Source organism: Pezoporus flaviventris, unplaced genomic scaffold (assembly GCF_033815535.1).
Source record: "Pezoporus flaviventris isolate CSIRO_AGI_PZ_B2104156 unplaced genomic scaffold, CSIRO_AGI_Pfla_v1 ptg000041l, whole genome shotgun sequence".
Taxonomy (NCBI): domain Eukaryota; kingdom Metazoa; phylum Chordata; class Aves; order Psittaciformes; family Psittacidae; genus Pezoporus; species Pezoporus flaviventris.
The window spans coordinates 6,202,453-6,217,973 of NW_026892589.1; the positions used below are offsets into that span (position 1 = coordinate 6,202,453).

At 47.9% G+C, this 15,521-nt stretch overlaps 1 long non-coding RNA gene across 1 annotated transcript; it reads right to left on the reverse strand.

Moving 5' to 3' along the window:
* Nucleotides 1-306: 306 nt before the first annotated feature.
* Nucleotides 307-13,857, reverse strand: LOC133275845 (uncharacterized). The gene is made up of 2 exons (XR_009745699.1): nucleotides 12,450-13,857; nucleotides 307-1,970 (listed from the first exon to the last, which is right to left on the reverse strand). It is a non-coding gene; the product is annotated as an uncharacterized LOC133275845 (long non-coding RNA).
* Nucleotides 13,858-15,521: the final 1,664 nt, after the last annotated feature.

Below are 15,521 nucleotides of genomic sequence, written 5' to 3' on the forward strand. Positions count from 1 at the left end.
TGCTGCTCTCAGCTCCGTTATTGCAAACCCTAACCCTCCCACCCCACATGCTTGCTTTCCTACCCGTGCTCCATCGCTGAACACAGCATCAGAGCATGACTCGAGTCCGTTTTTTGGGCTCCGTAGTGAAGGAAGAAGCTCGTTTTCCTATTAGCGTTTCCAACCTCTCCCCACCAATCCCAGCGGGCGCGTAGCACACCGGATCGCCGGACAAAAGCCTGTCGAGGGGGTTTGTGGCTGCGGGGGAGGCGGGAGGGGCTGGAGACCTGCAAGAAAACCCACCAGGAAGAAAAGGCAGCGACAGGGGACGTAGGAGTCACTTTATTTATTTGCCGCTGGCCGGGCACAGCGGAGGGGCGTCACGGCCGGGCTCCGCCGGGGCCGGTGGGACGGGAGTCGCCGCGCGCCCAGGCCAGGGCGGTGCGCGGAGCCGCTCACCTTGCCCTGCCCCTGCGCGCACACGCTCCGCCGCTGCGTGTTTAAACAAAGAAAGTTGCACAACCGAACCCCCCCACTTCCTCCGTTAAGGTGGCTCTCGGGGGGGCGGCGGGACGTCCCGTCCCCGCACGCTGTCACCGGCTCGTCCCCGGCTCTCGCCGCTCCCCGGCGCACTGACGCCCTTTCATTATTGCACTGCTCGCTGCGACCGTGACAGTAGTGCAACAGGGAAAGAGGGGCAGCCCGCCCGGTGGTCCCAGCGCTGGCCCAGCAGCCGCGGCAGCCCCTCGGCCTGCAGCCCGGCCGGGTGCACGGAGGGAGAGCCCGGGGGGCGATCCTGGCTTTGTCCCCGAGCTGGACGCCTCCCCCCAGAATGATGCTGGGGAGGTGGATTTAAACCGAGGGCAGAGGCAGGGTCAGCCGTTCAATGGGGAGGCAGCGGGCACGGCCCCGCCGTAGGGCTTCGGACCCTTTCTTGCACGCCCGCGGGCAGGCGAGGCGAGGCGAGCCGCGGGGAGAAGCGCCTCCGGGGAACCGGCTCAGAAACCTCCGCGGCAGCGGCTGCTCCGCCGCGCCCTGATCCGGCCTCCAGTCCCCTCCCACCAACCCTTTCCCTGGGCCCCTGAGGTCCCGAAAGGGACCGCGGGGACCACCTGAAATGGAAGGCAGGGCCACCCACTCGGCCATCCCAGCTGCTGTCAACCCCCAGCTGATCCCTCACAAAGCAGAGGAGATTGAACACCCCTATCCCGGCTCCGTTCCCACGTACCTCGGTGCGCAGCTCTCGGGAAGGGCCGGAGGCCGTCCCCAGCCCCGCTGCACCCAGGAGCAGCCCCCGGCGGCAGCGCCCGGCCCGGCCACTGAGCCCAGATCTGTAGCTAGCGGGCCCTGCTCGCCAACGGAGGCATGAGCTTTGTTTCGAGGAGGTTACTGGGATTAAAGCCTCTGTCTCTTTGTGCTGTGCTCTGCTTCGCATCACCACCGGTTTTCGGGCTGGGATCAGGCACAGAAACAGCAAGTGTGGCTATGTATCTCCTCCCATCCCTTGGTGGGTGTTTACATCATTATGTAAAACAGGCACCCTTCAAATGTCTCGGGACTCATACTATTTTAAAATGGAGCCGTGATGGGTTTCTCCGGTTTCAATCATTCCTGTGCATTTTAGACAAGAGGCCGTTTTGAATCCCGTGTGATAGCATCAAAAATATGCCCATTACTCACAACCGGAGTCACCACAATAGCACGATTATTTGTCACAAAAACCATCTCTGCAGTTACTTGCCTATCTAACAGCGCTCAGCATTTCACAACTTTTCCCTTAACTCGATGGGCACATAGTATTATTTTTTTCCCGCTGTGGCTTTCTTCTGTCCGTGATGAATAACCCTCAAAAGAAAAGACCCTATAAGCAATATTGCACTACTACCCTGATCACAAAAGCAGAGGCAATATTGATAGGGTCTCATCCTTAAGGTTAGGAAGCTGGATAATGTGTCTTGCAGCAGGTGACTGGAGGGAGCTTCATTCCATGCCTGCAAATGGGGAAGGGGTAAAAAGTTAGAAAGCAGTGCACTGCCCTATGGATCACAGCACCATGTGCTCCCAGGAGGGTGGGGATGCAGGACTGGAGTAAACCTCTGACCCCACAGAATCTGTGCATGGGCACTACCCCTTTCTCCCAGGGCATATTTAACTGCAGTGTGGATTTTATCCAGGTTTTGACACCTCCATCCCCAGTTCTCACATTCTTCTTCTCTGTGAATTTTTCTCCTTTATTAATAACCTCAGTTACCTGTTAGAGGCTGGGAAGTGATATTTATTTGATTAACTGATAGTTGGATTTTGAACCTCTTACTAACAGGCATCAAACCTTTAAAGAACTTCCTTTCTAGGGCTGTCCTACTTGGAGAGCCCAGTGTTTTAAAATATCCCTCCCTTCATTGGAAATCACAGGATTAAGTACACACCAAAAATTAGAAAGTGAAACAGGATCTCCAGGGCTGGCTTTCCAGCACTGACTTCACATTATTGCATACAGATTAAACAGTGTTTAGAGACGCACGCGTGTTTTGCCCTAGCTTGTTTTGTTTGGCTTTTTCTCCCCCCCCCCCCCCCTTTCTGTCCTAGGGACAGAAATCTTCAGCTAGGGCTGTCTTCGTGTTGAACACACCAACAGCCATAGAAATGATTCCCAGGGAGGGGCCAAGCAAGACACCTCCAGCTTCAGAGGTGCTCTGCCAACTTAGGCTCTTGCTCTGCAACCTGGCTCCCAGTTAACCTGCCCCAATGCATTTGTCACGTAGGAATGCTTGAGAGTCCAGAGGAGGAAGGAAACTTCATTCCCAGGTCATCCCACACCAGGTCACGATTTTGACACTTTAAGCTTCTCTTTCCTCAGCCTGCTTTCCAGTGGATTAAATAGGAGTGTAATGGAGAGACAATCCCCTAATTCATAGAGTCCTGGCTAATTTATCCACGCCACACTGATCTGGTCTTTGCCATTGGAGATCCCTGGCATTTGGCATGCTGGTGTGAGGCAGCCCTGCATTCTCTTTGATGCTGCCTGACTTGCCCAAAGCAGCCAAACCCCAAGGACATGACAAAGAATGGGGAACAGGGGAAACTCCATTGAATTGTGTGGTTTTCCTAATGGACTGATAAACAGAATCTCCATTCTGCCCCAACCCTTCCTTCTCGCCATACTTTGTGATGCTTGTGGAAGCAAACAGGGATCTTTTTCCACATTATTTATTTGTATTAACCTTTGCTTGTGCTAACTAAAAGGCTGTGTTCACAGAGATGGCTGTAAGCAGCTCAGAATGAGTTTGATAAAACTTCTGTATTCTTGTTACCTTGGCAAAACCTCAGGTTTAATCCTGCCACTGCTTCTCCACTACCCCTGCAACCTAGACATCCAGTTGGACTGAGAACACACACAAAAAAAAGACTCAACTAGGCTCAGCCTTACCTTTCCATCTATTCCCGTCCAGTCTCTATTTTGTTTATTGTTTACCATGTCTTTTCCACTCTTCAGCCTTGATGTTATCTCAAACAAGACTTAAACTTAATACACACAATTTAACTTCTCCAATGCCCCAAGAGACAAACCCACTGGCAAGTTTACAGTGGAAACATACAATCTGCACATCAAGCGACGTTACTAATGCACCAATAGTGTGTGTGTGTGTGTGTGTGTAGCACCATTTAACAATTTCTACACAACTTAAGCATTTCAGTAGTTGCAGAAGCTACAACTGGCAGGAGAGGGTAAAGGATGTAATTAGAAACGTCAGCCACAATTTAAGTTCCAAGCAAAGGCAATTACATTACTTTATGTTTCTGGATTTGTGCTGAGAGCCTAGATGTGTCTCAAAAATTTCCTTATCTCCAAGTGGACTTGTATTGGCACAGGACTCCCCAGCCTCCCCTATTTCTTTTTTCTAACAAGACAAGAAAAATCAGGACTGACTCAATAATATTCCCCCAGTCTGCAAACAATATGCAAATCCTGGGTCATGTCATGCCCTATAGCAGGGAGCCTCTGGAATGTATATGGGGGTTATTTTAAAATAAACGTTTAAACACGAGATTATGAAATGCATGCTATTTATACACCAGGAGGCTCAGCATCTCTAGATATGTTTAGAAACCTCTCTCGGCTTTAATCACAGTTATAGAAACTAAATGGAAATGTCACCCAGACTAGTATGGAAATAACACTTTATATGTTGCTCAATAATGGAAGCTGTTTTTTTGGCAGTGTGATGGGGGGAATCTTTTACTGTAGTGGAGTCACTGCTGTATGTTTAAGCCGCCCTTTTCTGATGTTAGCAGACAAATAGACTGGAAGTGTCCTTGCGATGAAGCTTTGAGATAAATAAAGTAGTGAGTTGACTCGCTGGAGCTCAGAGGCCTCTGCTCCTTGTGGGATCAGACCCTGTCTTCCCTGCTTGGTTTAGGGAGCCATTTCCCCTTCCCTTTGTTGCTGTTTTTTTGTTTGTTTCTCTTGTGGTTAAAGATGCCACTTGGGGCAATCGGGTTGTTTAAATTTTTCTCTCAGTCACAACCTCACAAAACATAACAGGGCAGCAGAGCTGCAGGCCAGCCTTGCTTCCCTGGCCACAGCCATTTTGCTAGCCTGAGGAAAGGAGACCATTTAAAAGCCATCTCGCAATTAAATACATTATATAGTCTACAATATGTTTTCTGCAGCAGAATTGACACCATTACCAAAGGTCAGAGCAAACACTTTGGAAACAGCTGTAGGCTGAGATTTGATTTAGAGTTTTCTATTTAATAATTTTATCATTGTTTTAAAGCTGGGAAGTGTTGCCTTTTTAATTCTTTTTTTTTTTTTCTTTTTTTTTTTTTTTTTAAGAGAGAGAAAATTCTTAGCATTCCAGTCCTGGCTCCTTAAGTCTATCCAACAAGTTTGTACAAATCCATCCAGAGAAAAAGGGGATTCTTGCTTCCATGCAAGAGTCAACTTGTCCAGGTGTGAGAGACTCCAGAGAGTAAGGGTTGATAATCCTCTCTGAAAACGCCACCTTCCCAAGAGCGTTTCACTCACCGAGCTTGGGGATTCTGTCACCCATGGCCACTTACCAACACGTTCCCCTTCTCCTGAAATCAGGAGGGATTACACTCCAGAATGTCCTGTCATTTGATTCTTGCTTATAATATTTAGTTTGTGGGTTTCAATAACCCTTTTCTCAGCAGCAATATTTCCTCGGCTGGCAGAAGCCAGATCTGCGTCAGTGAGCTCCATTAAAAGGAATGACAGAGCTCCTTAAACAGCCTAGACTTTGTAACCCCACAATACGGCTTTTCTGCATGGTGTTTACCAGCGCTCTGCTGTCTGATGGAAAAAAAAAAAAAGGAAAAAAAGAAAGACTTATAGTACTAAATGTAAGAGCAAAATAGGGCTAAACCCTATCACCTTGGAAGTGCCGATCTGCTTCTGGCCCTGCAGTGTACCGCAGGGCAAGTGGAAGGTCTTGTGGTTGCCTTGGCTGGGGAAGGCGCGCATAAGGGGCTGGTCTTAGGGTCTCCAGATAACTTCCCCGCGGTGGGGGACAGGCTCCCCTCACTGCACAGCACTGCTGCCCATACACTGCCCATCCTTCGCCTTCAGGGCAGGGCTGTGAGTTCTCAGGGGGCCCCAAGCTCGTCTCTACAGCCCAGCCCAGGCACCACACAAGGGGAAGCAGCACCTCCTGTGTCGTCCCCCCCCCGGCCACCTCCCTTCCCCAAACCACCCAAGAGCAGCGAGAGCAGGAGCGACCTTAACACAGCTCTAGCGCTCAATGCAATGACTCAAAACGTCCCCCTGAAAAAAAAAAAATCCCTCTGAAAACTTAAACCATCTGATTTCACTTTCCGCTCCAATTGGTTGTGTAGCCAGGGCGCAGGTCTGGCCTCCTCCACCACACTAATACCCTATGTGTGCTGCCTCCACAGAGGAGGGGTTCTTTTAACAAGTTTATGCAACAACAGGATGGAGGCTCTGCCGAAGCCCTTCCCCCCGCAGCCCGACCTGATTCCCCGCATTCCTCCCGCGCCCTCCCCCTCCGACCCAACTGGAGACAAACTCTGGCATCTCCACACACATGCAAATGGTTTCCCTTGCACAAATACAGACTCCTGAAGGGGCCTTTGCTTCCGAATCCCCCCCCTCTCTTTTTTTTTTTTTCTTTGCTTTCCTCCAGTGCCTTTTTTTTTTTTTTTTTTTTACTGTTACATTCCTCAACCAGGCAGGGTTAATAAAAAAAAAAGAAAAAAGAGAGAGTGGGGAAGGGAGGGTTTGGAATGTGGAACCTCCATCCCAGGCCCAAATCTGCAGGGATCCCCTTCCTTGCCCACCCCCCATCCCTGAAGCCTGTCTGCAGAAGAGCTGGTGATCAGGGAAAGGCCCTCCATGGGCTCTAGTGCCCGGCAGGAGGCCACAGAAGATGTCCCCTCACCCTCTGTGAATGGGACATGGTCTTGTCACTGCACAGGCCTTTCCCTATAACACAAGAAGCCTCAAATCCCCCCCACGCCCAGGGGAGGTTTTCAAGTGTGGCAACCATATTATTTTTAAAGACGTAACTTTATATAGGGAAACAAGCACGCATCTATTCCCTCTGTGATTTCTCCACCTCCAAACAAGGCAGGCTCACACGTCTGAGAGGCCATCTTACAGCCCCGCATCAGCCCCACCAAGGCTTTCACTAGCACATATTTCCACTCGCTGATGGGCTCCACGAGCACACACACAGAACAAAGCACTGCCCTGCTCCAGGGTGGCTTCCAGCTTCCCACTGGTCCACCCTCCTTCCCATCCTCCTTGGTCAGGGGCAGCGAAGGGCCCCTCGTGCTTCCACTCTGGTCACTCTTGCGCTCTTACTGATGGTGGGGGGAGGACACACACCCCCCCCAGCCCTTAAGAGATTTCACTCTCTCCTACTTTTTAATTATTCAGAAATTAGGAGGAGGAGGCCAAGTGCCAAAGCTAAACAGGCCTCCTCATTCCTTAACACCCTCAAAAATGGCAACCGTGCTACAATGCAGAGATGGATGAAAAGAAAAGCTCTGGAGAAGGCAGCCATGGCGGCTCAGGTTACCAGCACTGAGGCCTGGAAGCCGAACCGTATCCACCACCAGTACAGTGCCTCTGGTTCGGGTGCAGAGATCTTAGCCTTCTCCTCTGGGCGTGAAAGGGAGACAGGCTTCAGCTCCCCACCAGAAACAGAGGGACTGAGAAGGTGCCTTTTGTTTGCTTCCTTGTTCATTGAAGAACTGGAGTGTGCTACTGAGGATTCAGCTTCCCCTCATCCCTCCAAAAGAGGACATGAACACCCCCCCCCCCCCCCAGGATGTGGTCCTCCATTTTCTGCCTCCCCATGGCTCACTCACTAGCACACCCCGTTCTGGCTTGGAATGTGTGGTATAAGCTGGAAACGCTCCTTTACCTAGATTTGATTTCCAATATGACGGCTCTCCCCACCCCCACCCTTTGCTCCCAAGGTAACAGCTCAAGGCTTCAGGATAAAAAAAGGGAGGAAGGTCCCATCCCCCAGCCCTCCAAACCCCTTTCTTAGCAGCTGCAGGCAAAAATACCACATCTGCCTCCAACTGCACCACGAGTGACAGTCACCAACATATTGTTATTTAAAGATCAATTCCAAATGCAATACTGCTGTTCCTAGGCCTACATCATCCCTGCGTCTCTCAGACTCGCTCTGCGTTGCTATTGGGAAGTGCAGGGAAAGATTGTCTTTCAAAGCCTATTGATTATTATTTAGGTGCCTTCTAGTTGTTTGTTTTTTTTTTTAATGAAAATGAAGGTATCAATATTGCTTTAATCTTAACAGTAATTCCCCCAAAAGTGAAATACGATGGAACTTGAAAAATACATCAAGAGGAAGCAAAAATTAAATTGCCTGTGAATGCACGTGTATATCTTAAAGTCACTGAATTCTATACACAACAATAACATCTTCAGGTTCATAAACCTCTAATTTTTAAAACAGAAGCAAGAAAATATTCAAACCCAGACAGGGTATTTTTCAAGGTGGAGATTGCTCTAAAGGAGGACAAGAGGGCTTTAAAATGTGAATAGGCCAGCTTTTTATTTTACAACTTGGACACAGAGACCCAGGCTAGTGGCAGAAAGGGCAATCCATTTTGCACACTGAAACAGTCAACCCGGGGAACAAAACCCAAGGAATTTCCACACAGACCACGCAACCTAAACACAAAACAAACAAACAAACACACACATGGGTAGGGATTTGGCTTTTGTTTTGGGTTTTTAAAGCATTTTCTACATGATTTTGACATTGTAATGCTCGCTGGAGCCTTTGTGATGGGGGGAAGAAATCGGAGGAGGGGGCTGGTTCCCTGCTAAAATGTATTAAATAACTACAGAATCCCATAATGTCAGGGACTGGGTGTGCAACAGTAACTGATCATAAAGGATGTATTAGGACTGGAACCAAATGCTTTGACAATATTATTGCACTGCTTTATTTGTGCAGACAGTAGTGCAACATTGTCAGAGCCAGCGATACCAGCAGCCACTGTCACGTTCTGCACAGCTGTCCCTGCATCCTTTTGTAAGGGACTGTTACATTACAGTGTTAACCACAATAACGTTTTTATGTTTAGCCCCAATAAAACTCTGCATGACAAAGTTTATTTGCAATTGTAATTAGACAAGGTAAAAAAAAAAAAAAAAAGAAAAGAAAAAAAGGGAAAAAAGGAAACTAACAACAAAAAGTTAGTAAAAAAAAAAATGACAGGGAGGGGGGAAGAGAGAGAGGTAGAGAAAGACCTGTTAGTATGGCTTGTTAAACAAACCATTCCAGTCTTTTGCTACATGCCCAGTATATTGAGGCACGGTACGTTATAAAGGTTTTATACAATCAAATATTTTGCTACAGTAATGGAGAAGAAAGGAACAAGGGCCATAATTCAGCATCCCCAAATGTATGTGTTTCCATAAAGCCCAGATTGGCCAGTCAATGAATCTGAACTACACCATTCAAACAAATCTCTTCAGTGCCAGCCCTTTCCTGTGTCTTCAGAAGTTTTCTTATTTGTATTGCGTGTTTTATGGTGGTTGACCAGTACAGATGCAAAAGGCTGATGTGTGTGTATATATAGAGTGGTATAAATACACAGTACTTTGATTTACTATGGAAAACGTTACAGAAATGAGACTTGTGTACAAAAATACCTAGCGCCTGTGCTTCCATCTCACATATATCTGTGTGTGTCACCACCCAAAAATCAGAGTAGAAACACTACAGAAACAAATCAACAACATTAAATCCCTATAGACACAGGGACCTTAAACATATAGGGGAAAGTTTCTATCAGGGCAAAAACTATAAAGGAATCCTTATAAAATTTCAATGTAGATATTGTTGGAAGTGTGTAGAAATTAATAATTAATTACAAGTAAACAAAGCAGGTAATGTGATGCCTTGAAAGCTCCCAGAAATGTTTGGAGCTTATGTTTTAAATAGGATGTGTTTAAATCATTCCAGCCCATGTCGATAGAAAGACATCTAAAAATGCAGCACCCAGAATCTCTCTCCTTATTTAAAACCACTCCCACATGTATAAAACCTTATTTCACACACGTGCATAAATACACTGGAGGAGGCATCTATTTTAGGGTTGTTTGCCCACTCTGAAGAGGGTGGGCTGCTAAAGGGGGTCATGTTTCTGCCAGCCAATGCCCTTTTAATATTGCACTGCTCATCATAATTGCCAGTAGTACAACAGAAAAAGGGCTCTGGACAACAGCATACTTCAGAGACTTTCCAAAATAAATGATAAATCAGCTAGAAACTTCTCCAAGTGATGGCCTTCTATGCATGATTTACTCTAAAACAGATTTGTTACAGTCAAAAAAAAGGAGTTTCTTCAACAACCACATGGTTTCAATGTCATTCTTTAAAATTAGATTTCAGTATTTCACAACTTCATCTCCAATTAAATTCAGCAAGAATTTAGATAAGCTTATTTTAGGGACTTTTTTCTTTCTTTCTTTCTCAATGGTGAATGTATTGCATTAGAGCATATGAAAGCAAAGACCGGAATTGGGGTTGTCCTCCTGGCAGTTCAGCACCCCAGTATGGTACAGAAGTAGGTGTAATGAATGGAATTAAATGTGATCTTAAAGACACAACGGAGGAGATGTTCATATCCTTGCCATTGCTTTCACCTGAATTGTCTGCTACAATATTTGCTATTTATTATACACATGCTTGTAGGAGCTTAAATTATTTGGTTTTAATTGCTAGGGAAGTCTTGCTCTTTTACACAAGCATCTAAACAAGCTTCCAAACCAACTGCCACCCACGAGTGAGAGACCTATAAAAATCATCTACTTGCACCATAAAAACATTACTGTTGTAATTTTTCCTTTTTCAGAAAGGATATATGGGTAGTAAGGAAAAAACATCCGTTAATCATTAAAAATCAGACATTCCAAATAATTTTAGCAATAAGTAACATTTAAAAGTCAATTTGTTAGTCTTTAGTCTGCCAACTGTTTACCATTTGTTTCTCTAAACAATTTCAAACTTAAAGCTGGAAAATGTAACTATTTGTTAAATAAGAATCGCTTGAGAAATCATAAAATACTTTTATTTCAAACTTCAAACAATGCAAAGAAATTCGATGCAAAGAAATCCAAACTTGAAAGCAACTTTCCATAAACTGTATAGACAAGTGAGAATCAGAGCAAATGCTAAAATGAATTAAACTGATTGGGGGGGGGGGGGGGGGGCTAAGCTAGAAAATGCTCTAAATGAATTCTAGTTGTCAGATTTTCAGAGCAATATTAACAAAGCCATTTGATTTGGAATTGTCCAATCTCAGTTAGAATCTTGAATTAGATCATTCTTACTTTTTGCTTTAATTTGAATGCTTCCTCCTTTTTTTTGTTCAATAATTTAGCTCTAATACAGAATCCTCGGCTAGTTTGGAAATGTTAAAAAGAAAAAAAGAAAAAGTGAAATGTAGAAAGAAAGAAAGAAAGGAAGAAGGATGAGAAAGAAAGAGAAAACAACTAGAAGAAAGAACGTGCTGTAAACTTTAGGAAGTTTTTGGGCTCTCGAGCCCCAGGTCTGTGCTCAGGGTACAGCCTTTCCTTACACAACTCGAAGACCACACACTGGAGGGAAACGGAGCGGAATTGGGGCAAAGTGCAAGAATGCCAAAGAAACACTTTGGGCTGCGCACCCTGGTTTATTGCAAAAACTCTACACTATTTAAGCAAAGCATTAGTTTTACGAGATTTAAATATTAAGCCAATATAAATACTGGCTGGAGATAGCATGTGACTTAACTGCCTCGCTCGTCGGGGCTTTAAGCAAAAAAGAGAGGGGTGTTCTCTAACAGGATCTTTTAGCAAAACATGTTGTCTAGAAAGACAGGATCTTTCCTGCGTTTCGAAGCGGGAACCGCGTTTTCACGGCGGAGCTCTGCGGCTCCGGGCACAGGCAAACCCGCCCGGGAAGCGCAGACCGGCGGAGCTAGGGGCGCGGGCTCGGCCCGGCTAGGAGGATGGGGCCACACTCCATTCCTTAGAAGAGTTTGCAAAGGTGAAAGGTTTGAGAGAGTAGGGTTAAAAATAAATTAGCTCACCACTATCTAGAGATGTGCAGCCAAGCCCGCCAGCAGCCGTCTCTCCAGTGCTCCTCCGGCCAGCCGCACGGACGGCGCACACCCCCCGGCCCCTCTCCCGCTCTATTTCCGCTGGCACACACCGCTGTTCGCCGCTTCTAACGCTCCCAAGTTTTATTCCCAGCCCCGCTGCCGCCCGAGGCGGCTCCGGCCGCCGGCTCTTTTCAACACCTCATATCGATCGCACGCCAGAGAGCAAACCGACCAGCGAGAACTTCGCTCGGGAAACCGCTCCGCTTACCGCGGGGGAGCCAGAGGCTCCCGCAACGCCCGCGCCGCAGGCAGCCCTCGCCGGGAAGCGGCGCGGCCCCGCCGGGCAGCCCCCGCACGGGACGAGGGCGCGGGGTCCACCGGCGAGCGGACCCCGCTCCTCGCTTCGCCCCGCTCTCTTCGTAGTGCTTTCCCCCCCCGCGCCCTCACTGCCCCGGGGGGGGATCGCCCCTCGGCCGCCCGCCCAGCCACCGCTGGCCCCGCGGGCCATTGTCAGATCCGCGGCGCGCCCCGCCGTCACCCCACGCCCCCTCCGCCCGGGGGGCCCGCAGCTCCCGCCATTTCCGCCCGGGCAGGCGGATGCGGCCCCCGGGCGGCGGCAGGACCGGCGGGCCCCGCTCGCTGCACGGTACCTGGCGGCGGGAGGGACGGATCCCCGCACGGCGGGGGGGAAAGTTGCCAAAAGAGGCGCAAAAGAGGCGGTGAGAGCGGCCGCGGCTCCGCACCCCTCGGACCCCACCTCCCGCCGCCCCGCGCCGCCGGCCGCCGCCGCCCCGGGCGCGCCTCGGCGGGTGTCCCTGATCGATCCCAGCGTGGGCAAATCCTCCGGTACCAACCTCATGGCCGCCCCGCTCCAGCCTCCATCTTTGACTAGTTGACATTCAGCTCCTGCCTGACCAACTCCTCATTAGCATACCACCCCCGCCATTGGCTCACCCCTGCGCTAGTCTTTGCCACCTCCTCCGCCATTGGCTCCCGGGGAGGATATTTAAAAATATTATCCCTGCGCCCATTGGCTGGCGGGCGCTCACGTCACGGCTCGCTCTTTATTTTAACAATGAATGCACAAACACATTCTTCCATTCACAAATTTCTTTTTTTTTTTTTTTTTTTTTCTCAGGACTTTGCCCGCCTTTTCTCCAACTACATTTTCATTGATTTTTTGTTTCAACTGAGGGGGTCCCGCTTGTAAACAGATAAATCAAAGGCGAACAGAGGGGGGACCTGAGCAAATATTATCTTCTCTCTCTTTCTCCCTTTTGTTCGGCAGCGCTGGTGTTGGGGGAACAAACCTTATCCCCAGCGGGCCCGGCCCGGATCGGTGCGGTCGGGGGGGGGGGGGGCTGCCCTGCCCGAGAGGTTGCAGCTCTTTTGCCTCTATTTCGGTTTCAAAGCTCACCCTCTTTCCCGCAAGTCGAAAAGCGAGCTCTGCCCGGGCAAAACAAACAGCTACGGTTGTCACATTTAGGAGCGTAATTATTGCTGGAGGTGGAGAGGGTGGGTTGGGGGGGGGGGGGGGGGTCCGTGCCCACGGGAGAAGCGGCTCCGCTTCCCCCGACCTAGCGGGCAGCTGCGGGGCCGCCACGTTCCCCGCCCGCTCCTCCCGCAGCCGCGCACCCCGTCAAGGCAGGCAGGGTCTGAACTGAGAGCGCCTAAAACACGCCAGGTCACTTCAGTGCGCTTTATGACAACGAGAGCTTTCCCTTTGGTTTGCGCGGTTGGGTTGAAATCGGGCGATATCAAAGTTGAAGGTTTAGGGAAGGAAGCTCCGTGGTATTCCTCTTGCCCTGCAAATTGTAAAACACAGGAATCGTTGATAAAGTATTGAACAAAGACTGGGAGAGTCATTGAGAGTCTCTCAGAGGGGAATGTCTTGGTGAGTTTCTTCTCTGAAAAGATTTCTGCTATATCATTAATTAACAAAATCACAACTGGGCGGTTGCTTCCCCTTTAAAGGACACGGTTCCTCTTGTGGAATCAGATCTTCAACAACTGATTTCAACAGATGTTTGCAAAATGAAAATATTTTCATACTCCAATGAGACAAACTTAAGAGCAAAGGCACTGGGTGAACTGTGAGACAGCAACACACTGCTGTGGGCAAGAAGGCTTCTCAAATCGTTTCTTAAATAGATTTACTGGTATTTTATTAACAATCTGTCTTTGGGAAATACTATATTTTTCCTCTCATCTGTTGAACGATTTTAATTTTAAAGTACCTTTTCTTTTCATTTGTTAACTAACTTCCTACCAAATTTACCCCCAGAATACAACTTGTGTGTGTGTGAACTAGAGTTTTATATTATACAAAAAAAAGGATATTAGCTATTTTTAAAAATAAAGTAAACTTCCTTTGTATCTATTCTTGGTTTTGGGAGTTGGTTCTGATTTGGATGTTTTCTCCATATATATCTGCGTGCATGGGCATAGCCCCCCAAGCACAAATATTGAACCCAAGTTGTAAATGCTGGGTCTGGGTACTAATGGGTGGGGACCTGGAGCAGTGGATCTCTGGCAGTGTTTTTGGAGATGGGAGAGAAGGGCAGTGGGCTGTGAAATCACACATTCCTGTCCAATGGAGCTGAAATAATGGTATTGTTCTCTGGAAAAGAGGTTGCTTTTCTCTTCTCCATTCTTCCCCTGATCTGCAGGGACCTGATTGTGCAGTTAATCAGCAAAAAAGCGTTTGATGTAAGGCAGGGCGTGAATTCAAAAGGGCCAGGGGGGATTCAAGAGGGATTCTTCTGTCTGTTAGAAAATGTTTTTCTGATTTCAAAATGGTAGCCATTTGAAAAGCTGCACTGGTCTTCCTTCAGAGCTCCGAGTTTGTAGTAGGTACCAGCACTAATTATATCGCTTCCTTTGTGGGTTTGACACTTTACTGCTGGGGAGGAAAAAAAAAAGTAGATATCTTACAGCAAAAGGGAAGATGTCCTTCCTGGAGCAAAGGTGAGCCCCTATATCCCCGCAGTTCATTCCTTCAGCTCGCTATCAGTCGCCAGAGAGTCTCCCAGGACTGCCCTGCTAAATGTTTAGCATTGAACGATTCAGAGTAAAACAAAGCCCCTGGGGACCAGGTAAGAACCAAGTTGGTTTTGTAGCTCTTTGTGGTGACCTGTGTCCTGAGCATGACATCCACCTCCCCGAATCTTTAAACACAGCAGCTTTCCTGTTCCACACTGACTCGCCTGTAAATCTTTCCTTGCCAGCCTTGTCTTGAATGCCAATAATATTTGAAGCATGTTTCTTATTTCAACGTGGTCATTTCCCAAACTTTTTAACAAAATGCTTTCTGCTGTGGTATATATACAACATCCTGCCAGCTTTCCTAGGCACATCGTCTATACATATGTAAATATGTAAATTCGTGGCTATCCCTTTACTTAATATATTATTATAGCTACACAGGAAATGACACATCCTAGAGAAAGGCAATTGCCTTGAATGTTTACGTGAAAAATGTGTAACTTTTACAGCAAGCTCCGAACGGGTTTGTCAGCTTAATTTTCGCCAAACTGCAAATAAAGTCAAGGAAAGGTCCCCACCGCCACCCCTGGGTCCCCAGCCCCGATCTGTCGCTGTGTATCCCAGCCCTGTCCTTCCACAGGGCTCCTGCCTGCCCTGTGAGAGGAGAACTGCTCTGCTGTAATGCTGGAGTGATTGATTTGATTTTGGTGTTTCAGGGCTGGGGGGCGTCGGGAAATTCTTTGGGGTTTTATTTTTGGCTTTGGTGGTGTGCTCTTCCCCCCCTTTGGAAAGGAAAGCTAAGAAAAGACATTTGTTCTGCTGTTGGTTTGCTTTAAAGAAGGGCTCCTTGCAGACGCCCAGCGCTGGAGAAGAATGGCGTTTTTATCATTTTTAAACATCAAGGAGGGGAGGGAGAAAAGTTGCTTTTTTTTTTTCCTTTC